This window comes from Monodon monoceros, unplaced genomic scaffold, assembly GCF_005190385.1.
Source record: "Monodon monoceros isolate NGI ecotype Baffin Bay Population unplaced genomic scaffold, NGI_Narwhal_1 Super_Scaffold_14, whole genome shotgun sequence".
NCBI classification, from domain to species: Eukaryota; Metazoa; Chordata; class Mammalia; order Artiodactyla; family Monodontidae; genus Monodon; species Monodon monoceros.
Window position 1 is genome coordinate 28,829,085 of NW_021703770.1, and position 16,167 is coordinate 28,845,251.

Sequence of the window (16,167 nt, forward strand, 5' to 3'; positions counted from 1 at the left end):
TCATGGAGCTCAACTGGGGAAGACAGACATCAGACCACTATTACAAACATGGTGAATGTTGAAGAAGAAGACATGAAGCTCAGAGCAGAGAGATCGCAGTGTAAACGAAGAGACTGTGATCTCCTCTAAGTTCCTTCTGGCAGTAAGATCTGTAATTATAAATTTATTTCTGACACTAGTCATTTAGTGGGGGGAGGAAGGGCCCAGTGAAGTATCTAATAGTTATCCAATGCCTGGTATGCCACTGAACACCTACTGAAAGGTTCTTGCTAAACGCCACAAAGTAGTTATTACTCTTCCCCTTTTCAGATATGGGAAATTCAACACTCAGGTAGGCATTGTTATTACCATTGTAAGCCTGAGTAAATTGTGGGACAGAGCTCTCCTTAACACATACACATAAAGTTGAACACTTTATCACAGTGCTACCCATGGTATAACCTATGGACAAACTGTTATTGTTTTCCAATGAAATAGGGAGGTTGTGGCAGAATATAAATCAATGAACTGCTTCCTTTCTCCAGAAACTCTTGCTACTAAAAAAGAAAAATGTCATCTGAACTAAACAGCATGTTTTGTAACTGATTTACATTCTGTGGATTCTGGAAGAGAAAGAGGTACAGGGGAGTCAGATTGTAGGAAGGTAAGAGACAGCACAGCACGATGGATTCTGAGAACTAAGAAGCAGGAGGATAGGGTAGAGCCATGGGGAGATGGGGTAGTGAAAGGCATGGCTAGAGAGTTACACAGGGGTCATAATTAAAGGAATTTACATGGCATGCCAAGATATTTGACCCTATTTTTAAAACAATGAGGAACCACTGAACACTCATGAGTTTTGGTTACTATAAAGAATGTGCTGGCTATACTCCACTAGTCATTTGAATTTTGTGTGTGTGTAAATTATACTTTCATATGTCTTATACAGTTTTCCATTCAGGTTTTGGTGGTTTTCTTATCCATTCATGTAAGTTCTCTGAGTAATAAATAAATATGGACCTCAGTGCTTTGTTACATTTGTGGTAAATATTTTATAGTTTGTTGTTGGCCTCAATCTTTTTTGATGTATTCAATAAATTTTTGTTGAATAAATAAATGCATAATTTTGCTTTTGTCTTGTAAAATTATAGTCACTATTTGGTTTCATGAAGGATTTTATAGATTCATAAACATATTCTAAATGCTGAAAGTGTATCAAGGACTTCGGAGTTTTTTTTTTCTTCTTGTCAACAGGATTGAAGATCCAGGCAATCTCACTGATAGCCTTAGTTCTCCCACTATATCACTGACTGACCTGGAAAAGGCACTTAATCTCTCTCTGTTTTCCTTTCATCACATATAAAATAAGGTAATACTATATACCCAATCCTGCCCGCCTCATGGAGGATATTAAACAAATGAATTAGAAAGTAGGTAATGACATCCATAATTAGGAAGAGGTATAATATATTCCCTGCTCTTTGGAGGAGCATGCTATTAATTTCAAGGCATCACCGTAAATCACAATTTATTCCTGTTTGCTTAAAGCAAGGGAACAGAAGGGCAACTCAATTCAAATAGCAAGACAGGATTTTCTGATTTCTGTTTCTGCTCTTGTCCTGTTTCATTGAGTTTTAACATTCTTTGAACTCCTAAAATGAGCAAAGCCCTATGGTAGGCATTTTCAATCCATTACAACATGGTTTCCTCATTTAAAATTCATTTGTAACCCAGATATCCCAGAAAAGAAAATGGAAGACTTGAAGAAAGGTCAACCATAAACAGTGTAGTGTTGGAGCTTCCAATGGCTGATGCTCAATTCTTTTTCAAGCTAACACAAATAGATTTGGGAAATATATTTCATTTTATAATATTCTTGTGAATCATTGTCATCATTCCTTGACTCAAATAACTGAGGGAAAATGCAGTTTAATAGAATTCCCCATAACAAAATTTGGGGAATAAAACAAATGTAATTTATCTTATAAGATCATCAGATTGAGATGCTGGTCAACCTAAGGTCTAATGAGTAACATTTCTTGAAGCAAGAGCCAACTTACTTTTCTTTAAAAAGAAATGTGCAAAGTACCAAGTATACATTTAGTGTTTGGCTGTTGCAAAATATTTTTATACATATTGTTTCATTAAATTCTTATGATTCCTTAGTTATCTATTCTATACACAGTAGTACATATATGTCAATCCCAATCTCCCAAACCATCCCACCCCCTGCTCCCCACTAGGTGTCCATACGTGTGGCTGATTCCCTTTGCTGTACAGCAGAAACTAACGCAACACTGTGAAGCAACTATACTCCAGTTAAAAAAAAAAGAAAATTTTTTAAAAAGTCAAAAATTCTTATAATTCCATTACATAGCTATTATTGTGCACATTTTAATGCACAGAGAAATCACTTTCACCCAGTAAACTTCCATGATTCACCCAAGTTTAAGAACCAGTATTTGGAAGCTAGTCTTCAGGTTCTACATTGAGTGGGTTTGTCAAGAACATTGCACCTAAATCTAAATGTGCTTTTATAAATATCGCAGGTAACAAACTCAAATGCTTCCAGGGGCTAGACAGGAGACAGAAATGTGCAAAGCAGGCCAGATGGGGACTAAAGTGAAGACCATTATCTAAAGTGGAAGGGGCTACTTCACGGGTTTTTGTTGCCATGTGGGAATAGGGGACCAGCGTTGTTAAATTATCGTGTTTCTAGAGAAAATCTAGAATATTGATGTTCAGATGTAACATCTTCTGATTTTTTATTGACGGATATAATTAAAATTCACCGTGAGTAAAACATAAGGCATCTGCAGCCATCACATTGAGAACAGGCTATTAAGCAGCCTTCTCTGGTGTGCCTGTTCCTGTTTGATGATCAAATGAGGAAAGACATCCCATTTTACAGATAAGAACACTAGAAGTAAAAAAAAAAAAAAAAAAAAAAAGAGTTTGTGATTTGCTTAAGGTCACATAGGCTAGCACGTGGCAACTATGTGGCTCAAAACTCACCAATTACTCTACACGTCATTTCACTGCCATGACTTATTTTGTGATGTGTCTAGAAATCAGAGAGAAATCAAATTATTCCATTACACAGTTATGTGCTTCCACCCCAGTGTACTATAATGCTTGAGTCAATGGCACAACACTCTGTTGTCCAGACACTTCCCAGCTGCCACAGCTTGACCGTCACAGCTGGGGGTGCTTTGAGCACCAGGGCTTTGGAGGAGAACTCACAGGGTGGTTACCAATGAAGATAAAAGAGAAAACCTGAGGATTAAAAATGGACAATTTCCAGTTAAAATTACCATATTGTAATTTTGTTAGTTATCAGACTAAGTACACAGAAGCTTATCTGACAAGAAATTGTCCTAATGGGCATGATTTAGCCTAGAGATGTCTGATTTCCTCATATGTGGTGTCCAGATGGTCCTTTTTGCTCTCTGTTGAGACCAGAAGGCATAAAGGCCATTTCTAAAACAGAGACAATGAAGTAAGTGCAGGGTGTAAATGCACAAGGCTGGTCAACATAATGTACTCAATCAGATTATATTTTTAAAGCTAATTCCCTATTACTGACATAGACAACTGATGAGGGAGAAAAAAAGGGTACTACTTTTTAGTGGTTTTGCTAGAGATGCTATTACAAGTGACTAGAGCTGATGAGATAGATCCCAATGTCATGCAGGCTCTGCAGTAAAACATGGGAAAGCAAAAGGGAGGATAACAAAATGAACAAGAGAGAAGCCTAATGTTCTGAGAAATACTGCTTTTTCCTTTCAATGCAGAATTAATTCTGTGCCTAACTTCAGTATCTCCTACGCACTAATGAGAAAAAAGGTGTATGGAACTTAGCTGAAAGAAAAAAGCCATTGGTAGTAGTCTGCGCACAGTATGGAACACACCAATTACACGGCAAATAATTAAACAAAAGTCCTCTAAAATGCCCAGTTTATAATAACTTCTTATGGTAGCTCCAAATTACAACACTGGCTATTTGCATAAGATTTTACAGAACCATCTATTACAGTATTCAAGAAAAAGAAAATACCTCAGAAGACATATTTCTCATTTGGAAGTACAATAACTTTGTAAGTTAACATTTGGAAAGCTTCCCAGTTTTTAGCAGTAAAATGATAATGCTAGACGTATCATTTTAAAGTGGGATCTCCTAGAAGTTAATTCAGTTGACAAGGTCACATTTAGACTTTATTTTTTCCCCTTATGTTTTGCACTCAAAATAATTCCCAGATCCTATTATTCAAAGCACTGAAGTTACCATAGCAATTCATGCATCTGCTCATACTCAAGGTACCTCTGAGATAGAGAGCTACTTAAAAAAAATAAGCTTCTAAGATACAGATCATGGAATGCACAGTGTTTTGAGAAAGGGAAACAAACCAGAGATGCTTATTCGTTGGGTAGAATTGCTTCATTTTAGTAATATCTTATTGTGAAGATTCAGTAGAACAGCCCTGGATTTAAGAGCAAACTCTGGGTTCAAAGCCACATTCTGCCAGTTACTTGCTGTGTGACCTTGGGCAATTTATATAACCTCTGTATCCTTATTTCCTCATCTAAGATAATGGTATCTATCACATATGTAGTTGTTGCAGTTGTTGTGAGGATTAACATTTGTAAGCCACTTGCAGCACAGCAACTAGTCTATAGTAAGTACTACGTAAGAATTAGCTTTCCTCTTAAAGAAAGACATATTTTCATAGTAGCAGAGAAAATATATTTTCAAATGAAAAATTTTAAATATATTGTATCAGAAAAGAATTGCACTTCAAGTCTTATGGGAGCATATCTGATTTAAGCTGTGTTTTACTTTTGGTAGGGAGAAGAAAAATGATAGAGATTCAATGTGAAATATCTAAAATACCTTGACTTAATATATTTTCTGCACTTAAAGTATAATACTTTATGGTTCCTTTTATACCTCTTTAATAAGTTTTTAGATTTTAGAAATAAATCTATAGTAATCATACTCAAATTTGTTAACATTTTTGTGTATCTTTTAGACACTTTCACGAGTTTCAGATTTTATTCACAAAAGTCAGTCAACCTCAGGCAGTCTTTGTTTTAACTCCTAAAAATTTTTCAGAAAGTAGTCAAGAACTAAAACGTTTATTTCTTGATAATGAAACGTCAAATTTTCCTTTATTTTTAATTTGTGAAATTTGTTTTCTTGATTCCACCTTTCATTGGTCTTTGTCCATTTAGCCATTTTTGTATTTTCAAATATTGCTCTTATATATTTAAATGTATTTCTTCTCAAATATCAAAACATACTCAAAAGTCTATCTTTCCAATTTATTTGTTTCTTTAACAAAAGAGATGAAAGAAATGCTATGTCAAAACAGTCCAACACTAGGTATTGTGTGCTTTAGGTCAGAAACGTTAAGAACCCAAATTTCTTTCCCATGTAATTGAACAAAACTGAAGTGTTAGGAGAAGAAAGAAAAATTTTATTGACATTTGTGAAAATGACACAAATTTTAATACTGCAAATGAGGTGGTTTAAAACTAAGCACAGAGCCTTCCTTTGCATCTTGGATTATTATCCCCACAATTCAGTTTTCTTTTTTTGGTGTTAATGTGGCATCATTTATTTATAGCAATATATTTTTACAACTGTATTTAATTTTTTCATGTGTATTTCCTATTTCAAAAATATGTTGTCTGTGTATATATTTTTTTCTCATTAACCAGACACAATGATTTTCTAGAAGACAAGAACTCTGGCACTGAATTCATTTGTAACGATGATACAGGTACCTCCTTCCCTCACTTTTTTTTTAACATTGGAGATTGATATACTTTATTGCATATAAATTATACATCAACTTACATAAAAGAAAGCAGGAAACAGGATATTGTTGACATAAGTAGAAATGTACTGAAAATATTAATTTTTGTACTTTGGCAAATATGTTAAACTTACACTTTTCCCAGTATTATTGAGAAATCACTGACATGCATCACTGTATAAGTTTAAGGTGTACAGCACGATGGTTTGATTTATGTATACTATGAAATGATTACCACAATAGGTTCAGCAAATGTCCATCTTCCAACATAGACACAATAAAAAGAAGAGAAAGGAAAAAAGGGAAATTTCCTTATGATAAGAACTCTTACAATTTACTCTCTTAACGGCTTTGCTATGTATCATACAGCAGTGCTAGCTATAGTCATCATGTTGTACATTACATCCTTAGTAGTTACATATCTTATATTTGTACCTTTTGTTCACCTTCCTCCAATTCCCTCTCCCACCACCCTCCACCTCCAGTAGCCAGAAGTCTGATCTCTTTTTCTATGAGTTTGTTTCTGCTTTTATTTTTAATATTCCACATATATTTTACTTAGCATAATGCCATCAAGGTCCATCCATGTTGTCACATATGGTAGGACTTCCTCATTTCTTATGGCTGAAAAAAATATATATATATATACACCACAACTTCTTTACCCATTAATACACTGATGGACACTTAGGTTGTTTCCACATCTTGACTGTTGCAAATTAAATTGTTATTAACATGTGGGTGCAGATATCTTTTCAAATTCATGTTTTTATTTCCTGTGAAATTGCCAGATCATATGGTAGTTCTATTTTTAATTTTTTGAGGATCCTCCATACTGTTTTCCATGGTGGCTGTACCAATTTACAATCTTATCAACAGTGCACAGGGGTTCCCTTTTCTCCACATCCACACCAGCATTTGTTATCTCTTGTTTTTTTTTTTTTTTTTTGCGGTACGCGGGTCTCTCACTGTTGTGGCCTCTCCCGCTGCGGAGCACAGGCTCCGGACGCGCAGGCTCAGCGGTCATGGCTCACAGGCCCAGCCGCTCCGCGGCACTTGGGATCTTCCCGGACCAGGGCACAAACCCATGTCCCCTGCATTGGCAGGCGGACTCTCAACCACTGCGCCACCAGGGAAGCCCTATCTCTTGTTTTTTTGATGATTGTCATTTTAACAGGCACGAGGTGATATCTCATTGTGGTTTTAATTTGCATTTCCCTAATAACTAGTGATGTTGAGCATCTCTTCATGTACGCATTTGCCTTTTGCATATCTTCTTTGGAGAAATGTCTATTCAGGTCCTTTACCCTCTTTTAATTGGGTTATATATTATTTTGCTATTCAGTTGTATGAGTTCTTTATATATTTTGGATATCAACCCCTTATCAGATATATGGATTATAAATATTTTTTCCCTTTCTGTTGGTTTTCTTTTTACTTTTTTGATGGTTTCTTTTGCTGTGCAGAAGTGTTTTAGTTTGATGTAGTCCTACTTGCTTATATTTGATTTTGTTGCTTGTGCTTTAGATGTCATATCCAAAAATCCCTACCAAGTCACATGTCAAGAAGCTTTATTCCTATGTTTTCTTATAGGAATTTTATGGTTTCAGGTAAGTCTTCAATTCATTTTGAGTTAATATTTATGAGTGGTGTAAGATATGGGTCCATTTTCAGTCTTTTCCATGTGAATATCCAATTATCCCAGCATGGTCTATCGAAAAGACTGTCTTTTCTCCATTGAGTATACTTGGCTCCCCTGTCAAATATTAGTTGACCGTATATGCTTGAGTTTACTTTTGGGCTCTTGATTCTTTTCCATTGCTCTGTCTGTTTTTATGCCAGTACCATACTGTTTTAATGAATATAAGCTTATCATATAGCTTGAAATCAGGAAGTATATAACCTCCTGCTTTGTTCTTCTTTCTCAGGATTTCTTTGGCTCCTTAGGCTCTTCTGTGCTTCCATATAATTTTCAAAGTGTTTTTTCTACTTCTGTAAAAATTGCCATTGGATTCTTTATAGGGATTGCACTGAATCTATAGATGGCTTTTGGTAGTATTGACATTTTAACAAACAATATTAATTATTCCAATCCATGAACATGGGATACTTTTCCATTTATTTATGTCTTCTTCAATGTCTTTCATCAACATCTTGTAATTTTCAGAGTAGAGATCTTTCACCTACTTAAATTGATTCCAAAGTAAATCATTGTTTTGATGCTATTGTAAATGGGATTGATTTCTTTATTTCTTTTTCAGAAAATTGGTTGTTAGCGTATAGAAATGCTATTGATTTTTGCACGTTAATTTTGTATCCTGCAACTTTACTGAATGCATTAATTAGCTCTAACAGTTTTTATGGCTGAGTCTTTAAGCTTTTCTATATAGAAAATCATGCCATCTGCAAATACAGACAATTATACTCCTTCCTTTCCAATTCTGATACCTTTTCTTTCTCTTGCCTAATTGCTCTAGCTAGGACTTCTAGTACTATGTTGAATAGGAGTGGTGAGAGTGGGCACCTTTGTTTTGTTCCTGATCTTAGAGGAAAAGCTTTCAACCTTTCACCCTTGTGATGTTAGCTGTGGGCCTGTCATATATGATCTTTACTATGTTGAGATATATTCCTTCTACATCTACTTTATTAAGAGTTTTTATCATAAATGGAATTTGAATTCTTTCAAATGCTTTTTTCGCAATTATTGAGATATCACATGATTCTTTTCTTTCATTCTATTAATGTGATGTATCATCACATTGACTGATTTGCCTATGTTCAGCCATCTGTGCATCTCAAGAATACCGCTTGATCATGGTGAATAATTCTTTTAATGAGCTGCTGAATTGTTTGCTAGTATTTTATTAAGAATTTTTGCATCTATATTCATCAGAGATATTGGCCTGTAGTTTTCTTTTCTAGTTGTGTCTTTTTTTGGGTTTTGGTATTAGGATAATGCTGGCCTCATAAGATGAGTTTAGGAGTGTTCGCTTCTCTTCAAAGTTTTGGAAGAGTTTGAGAAAGATTGGTGTTAATTTCCATTTTAAAAACCAATTTGCCAAAGTCTCTAAGTGGTTTAAAAGCATTACTTAAGGCTTGGTGGCTTTAAATATGTAATGTGTTACTGAGTAGAACTATGGTTAAAATGGTTAGGATGCTTGTTCAATCAGAAGACCATATAAGGTTGCTGCTCATTTAAAAGCAACAGAGACCTTCTCTTCACCTGGTCTCAGATTCTGAGCAAACATGGTACCTAGGTGAGAGGTCTTAAAAGATGCAATTGCTTTTGCCCTGTAATTTAGAGCTCTATAAATTTTGTTAGCCTGGAAGCAGTAGTGTTTAATGCTTAAGAGCTGGGATCTCAAGCCACAGAAAAACGTATGTCTGAACTCTGGCTCACCTTTTGCTATGGGACTTCAGAAAGCCCCAGTTTTCACATCTATAAAATCCAAGTAGTAATAGTACCTAGTTCTTCGAAGATTGTGATGAATAAAAAAAGAAAAAAGCACAAGTGCCTGAGACAGTGTGCAGTTCACAAGCTTAATAAATATTAGCCAAGGGTTTTTTATTACTATTTGAGTGCTGTGATTTCTAAGGACCTGACATTTAGAGCTCCCTCCTTTTGCCAACCTCTACCTCTGAAACATGGCTACTTATTTACTTATACCTCACGTTTATCCACCGGAATTGAGACCCTAAGGACTGAAGCTGCCCTTCCTTCCTTGCAGACAGTCAGAGATCATTGGTCAACTTGACACTCCAGCCTTTAAGCAACCAGTTCACTGAGGTTGGTGCTTTAGGACTACAAAAGGGGCCCTCTGGAGAACTGAAGTTGGATCTTTATCCACAATGCCTACTTTTCTTTGCTCACCAGTGGAGTTCTGGCTCTCAGCCTGGCTCCCTTTTTGGTTATAGCTTCTTGACTCTGCTCTTTGAAATACCTTCCCCATTTCCTACCTTTGCAAATATCACCTCTGTTAATGCTAGTGATTTTGTCAAATCTCAGAAGAAATTTGACTAGTGACCCGAACGCATAAATTTCCTAACTACCAAGAAAACAAACATGGCTTTGTAGCCGGAGGTCAAACATTGATGGTCTGTGGGCCACCCTCTTCCCAAAGATATATTAAAGCACTGACAACACATTTTGTGAACATCAATGTCTTTATGCCAGTCATGAATTTTCCAACGTTTTGACACATTCCCTACCAGCTATATTACTTTACTCCCAGTCCAGTACACTCTATGTTTTACTCGCCTGCTCTCATTTGAGTTTGTGACCTGGTCAGACCTTGGCTCCACCATCTGAGGGAGTTTGTCAAGTGGGAAATCTCAGTAACACACAAGCTTCTAATCCAGCACCATTAGATCTGCTCAACCAGAGATTCCAGAATTACTATGCCACCCCTTTCTGGTGCCTTGATAGTGGGTTAATTCCGAACCACAGTTTCTGGTTCCATAGACTTCGGGGCCTAAATCTCTTATTTCCCCTTAACCATGATGAAGACATCTGTAAAATAATTTCTTTTGAACTTAACCTCTGTCTCATTCTCTTGCATTCTTCCCATTTCATGTATTCTTGAGCAACCAAACTCCAGTTTCATAAAAAATCCTCATATGACAGTATGCAAAATCAGCCTATACACCATCTACCTACACTGAACACCTAATGTTTTTCTGTTACTTTGTTGTTCTGTGGTTTCCCTCTATCATTACAAGATGATTACATATGGAATGCCTTTAAAAAATATGAATGCCAAGGTATGGAACAAAAAGGCAATGAGGAGAAATGAACAATGCAAACAAATCCATTTTGATTTCCTCTTTACCACTAAACAGAAGACTTGGTCTCCTCTGAAAGATTTATGAGGCTTCCCACCATAAAGGAGGTTGGGTTACGGCTATGCTTACTTTATAAAATGAAATTCTGCCATCATAGGCGAGGGTTCATGGCTGTATTTATTTCAATGATCTTCCCAGTCAATGTGTCTTACACAGCTGAGCCAAACCCTCTCTCACACAGGCAGGCAGGCCATTTCATAAGAAGTCTAAAAGCTCCCACAACTTTGTGTGACCTTGCATTGAATAACACTGGAAAATTGATTTGGCTCTAGTAATAAAAGACCGTCTACATTATCTGCATTCTAATTATAATTAATATAACCAGGATAACTGCTGTATTATTTATGATTAGAGCTATGGTGAGCACAGTGTAATAATAATCTGCTACATAATTTTTTATTGATCTGATGGTTTTATGGCAGAAAAAACAAAATGCTACACCACTGCATAGCTAAAATTGCCTTTCTTGACATGAGTATTTACAGAGAGGATTTCATTTAACATTTCTTTTATCTGATGAAATTCCCATAGTCTTAATATCATAATAAGTGTGATCCTATGGATTCTTTCAATTTTCCTCTTTGAAAAGAACTGAAGAACAGGCATAATTCATCTACCTAGGTTTCCCATTCTTTACTTATTGAGTATCATTAATTCCCTGACACAAGAGTCATCACACATTTCATTCATTAACAGGAATGGAATAAACCTGAGAAAGAAGTGGGTTTCAGTTAAGGGAATGCTATCTCTCACCCTAAATAAACCCTCTCTTTGAGGACAATGTACAGTGTAGTATAAATGTACTTATAAAATCTGTGTATTTTTCTTTAAGAGAAAGTTAGAAAATTACTTTTTAAAAATATTAATGGAGGAGTTTTTTAGGAGCACAAGGATCTTTATGAACCTAGGTGAGAGTGTTCACCATTCTCTACGATTAGTGATGAATGCTTGATTCAATTACATAATAAATTGGAAAATGTCTTATACTAAGAAGTGAATAATAAACTTTGGTAGAAAAGTAAACATAACAATGTATACACTGAATTATTTCATTTCAGCAGGACTTGCCAACTCATGCAATGATTTGTATTTAACAAGGGATTAACACCTAGCAATAATTTCTTTTCTGATATCCAATTTTATCAGAATACTGAATGATAAAATTATAAAAACAATTTTGTTTAAAGTTGGTTAGCTTTGCAAAATTTAAGAAAAACAGCAATATACAATATATAAATTTTACACTTTGTTTCAACTATATTAACATTTGAGAATCAGGCCTTAAAGTGTGTAGTTGCTTGCACAATATCATGAAATAGATTTCAATACCCATGCACTATTTTAAAAAACATATTCAAATCATATTTCACAGACTTATGTTTCATACATTATTTCAGTTGATCTTAACAAATCATGTAAGGCAGGAAAGACAAATGTAGAAACTGAGATTTGAACATCTGGGATGTGGCAAATTCACATCTGACGCTTTTATCTCCAGATCTATAATTCTTACTTTTGCTATAATATCACGCCCTTTAGTGATTTGATTGATTTGAATTAGGTGACTGTTGCATTGATGTTAAGTCTCACAGAAGAGATCTGTGTAATATTTACATAAAAATATAAAGATTATGAAACATAAACTCTCTAAGATGAGTCAGATTTAAGAGGACTTTCAAATGAACAACATCATCATCATCATTATGGCAATAGACATTTATGGAACCAGAAAATAATATTATCTCATAATAACGTGACATATGAAGAAAGCAAAGTTTAGGGAGAAATTAAATAACTTGCTCAATGTCACATAGCTAGCTAGTGGTGGACCAAGGCTCTGAACACTGATATGTATAAAATGTAAGTCTGTCCTATTAATATTGTTTCATTTCTTCATGTACTAGCTTTCCAACAGTGTATCTTGTGAAGGCTGTCTTACAATTATTTTAACAAAGAAGTAAACCCTGAATTTAACTGTATTTTCTTCTTGTGGCTTAGGAAGCAGTAACAGAGGCATCAAAAGTGTTGTCACAGAAATAGTCACTCTCAGAGTCCTCATAGACATTTATATTAGATTATTTGAACATTTCAGAATTTTATGTGATAGCCATGCCAACATGAATGATCTAAAATGTATTATAGTGAGGGGCTGTTGACTATGACTTTGAAGAGAATATCTCTGTGTAGATTTCATTTTCAATTTAATTATTTGTTTTTAAGAAATTAATCTTCGTTGGGAATGTTATAAAATGTTTTTTTTTTAAACAAAAAATAAGAGACTTGATTGTTAATGAATTTTAGACAAGGCATATAATTAAGCATTCTTAGTTAAAGAAAATAAAGACAAAATTGCATGCTATTTGAAAAAATAGAAATAGAAATATGGAAATCTATATTTGAGTTCATCCCTGGCACACATTTTCCCTCTTCCCAACCCCTCTTTTACTGTTCCTATAGTTGTACAGTGAAACAGTAGCTAGAATGAGATAAATCTAGGAATTAGGGTTTCATTCCAGAGGGAGTGTCAACAATTTCCCCTTTGTTATTTCTATTATCTGGCTGTTGGCAATCAGAGTTTAAAAATAACTCTGTTTGCCGCAGTGGAGCAGATGAATTGTGTGGCAATTTTTCCTGAAAAATGTATCTTGGCCAGACCAGTTTGGTAACAGGAAAGCCAATGTCCATGCCTTGCTGTGCTAATCTATTTCCCCTTGAAAGACAGGGCTTAGGTTGGACAAATATGTAAAAGTTATTCCACAGTCCATGCCCCTAATTTTATATTTTCATCTAAAATGTTTTTTAAATGCTTGGAAATCTGAAATATTATTTGAAATTTTCTAGAAATTGTAGCCAATGTAATAAGGCAGGAAACAAGAATAATAATTGTAAAACCACAAGAAAGGTGACAAAAAGGTCATTATTTACAGATTAGAAATAATTAGAGAATTATTAATATCAGACAAAAATTACTTTAAATGTCAATACCAGTCATGTATTATTAATAGAGAAAAATATAATTGCTACAAAGTTTCATTCACAATTACAAAAAAACTGCCGGATACATGGGAATGTTTTAACAAGGTATATAAAGGTATATATATATACAAACATATATATGTATGTGTGTGTGTATATATATATATATATATATATATATATATATATGACCAGTAAGAAATGTAGTGATAGAAATCAGAATTTACTAATGTGAAGAAAGAGTTAAAAAGGAGAAAATATTTAAATGGCAATTTACTTTCAAATTGATTTATAAATGTAGTGTAATGTTAAAATCTCATCAGTATTTTTTTGGAAATAAAATTACTTCTTTCACCTGGTAAAATAAACAGATAAAAATATCCAAAATAATTTTGAAAAAGAATAATACAAGGTAGTATGTTAAAACACACTATTATGGTATAAAATCAAATCAATGTAATATAGGCATAAGGAAAGACAAAGGTATAGATAGAATCAACTATTCTAAAAGGAATCTAGAATGCATAAGAATTTATTTGATTGAAGCAACAAATCAGTTTGGGGAACACATTCTTCTGAAAAATAATACTTATTTAGATATCTACTTTAAACCATTTACTGGCATAAATGTAAGGTAGAATAAAATTCAGAATCAGTTAGAGGGGACTTATAACATAGGAATTAAGAGACGACTGCTTTGCTCCCAACTGTAAATTCTCTCTGTGCAAGTTACTTAGTCTCTCTGGGCTTTAGTTTTCCCAACTATAAAATAGAGATAATGATAGTGCCCATTGCTATAGGGTTTTTGAGAGGATTAAACAGGTAAATATGTAAAGTGCTGAGAAAATTGTCTGACACACGGTAAGAACCCTAACGATGTTGGCAACTGCATTACATACACTGTTGCATATTAAAGGGATATGGTGATTTAAAATAAAAACATCAAAAGTAAAAAGAAAAAGTTGAACTATTTCTTTCTTCTCCAAATGTGAATGGTCTTTGCAAGATTCACAGGAAACAAATAAACTACAATTGGAATAAACTATAAATTTGACATCCCTTAAAAGGAAAAACTTTAAGAATCAAAAATAAAATTTCAATAGAGAAGATAAAAAAATTTAACAAAATTAAAATAACAAATGAGAATTGTAGAATAAAACAATATATTCATTGCTAATAGATTATATACAAAAAAGAAATACAAAATGAAAATAATAGAGTCTGTCATACTGAGTGAAGTCAGAAAGAGAAAAATAAATACCGTATGCTAACACATATATATGGAATCTAAAAAAATGGTACTGATGAACCTAGTGACAGGGCAGGAATAAGACGCAGACATAGAGAATGGACTTGAGGACACAACGGGGAAGGGGAAGCTGGGATGAAGTGAGAGAGTGGCATGGACATATATACACTACCAAACGTAAAAGAGATAGCTAGTGGGAAGCTGCTGCATAGCACAGGGAGATCAGCTCAATGTTTTGTGACGACCTAGAGAGATGGGATAGGGAGGGTGGGGAGGAGGCTCAAGAGAGAGGGGATATGGGGACATATGTATACGTACAGCTGGTTCACTTTGTTGTACAGCAGAAACTGATATAACATTATAAAGCAATTATACTCCAATAAAGATGTAAAAAGAAATATTTAATTTAGACAAAAAGTAGAAGAAAATTAGAAGAGCTCATCATTTTAATCTACTTAAATATCAAACATTCAAAAGAATTCATAATAGCTAAATCTCTCAAGGGATAGAGAATGTAATGGTAATGAAACATGTCCTGATATCCCAAATACAGTATGGTAAAATATATGTATCAAGACCTTTAGAAATACTCATCCTTGAGCCACTATTTCCATTCCTAGTTTCCTATTTTAAGAAAATGAATAACCACAAGAAATAAAAATTTATACAAACATTATTATTTGTTCAGCTTATTACTATTTATATTAGAGTAATGGAAAATAGATAGTATATTCAATATTAAGGTTATAGCTAAGGAAATTTTGGCCTATCCATACATTAGTATAGTAATCAGATGTTAAAAAGGTGTTTCACAAAGATAGCTGTTGTTATCAATCTATTACCAATACCAACTAAAATAATTTTTAATATACTGTAATAACTGAAATAATAATTTACCAACTGAAAAAATAAATGCAATCTCAAGCTGGTATGTTTTCAAAATCTATCATACAAAGAATTTTAAAGGTAGCCTCCATGGGTCTATTTTTTCATATTTCTAATAGTAAGATACTGAATTACCAAGAAGTAAACCTTTAGTAAAACCGACCAATATAAATTTTAGGAATAAATACATATGTGACAAAGCTATTTTTAAAAGGCAAGGGAAGGGGATAATGTATAAAAAATCAGGATGGAGGTTTATTGTTAGGGGAGGGAGAGTTCACAGCGAGGTGGATGCGACAAGGATAAGCACATATAAGTGTACAGTTTATACAAGTAATGTATAGTACACATTGCATCATCCTAGTTCTTAACCTGGATGGTGGGTTCATGGTTGTTCTCTGTTGTTTTGCTTCATAG

The 16,167-nt window shown here is 34.1% G+C and overlaps 1 protein-coding gene across 1 annotated transcript in view; it reads right to left on the bottom strand.

The window, feature by feature from the left end:
* The window catches only part of ZFPM2 (zinc finger protein, FOG family member 2), a 462,014-nt gene that overhangs the window by 111,333 nt on the left and 334,514 nt on the right, over positions 1 to 16,167 (bottom strand). The window lies entirely within an intron of this gene.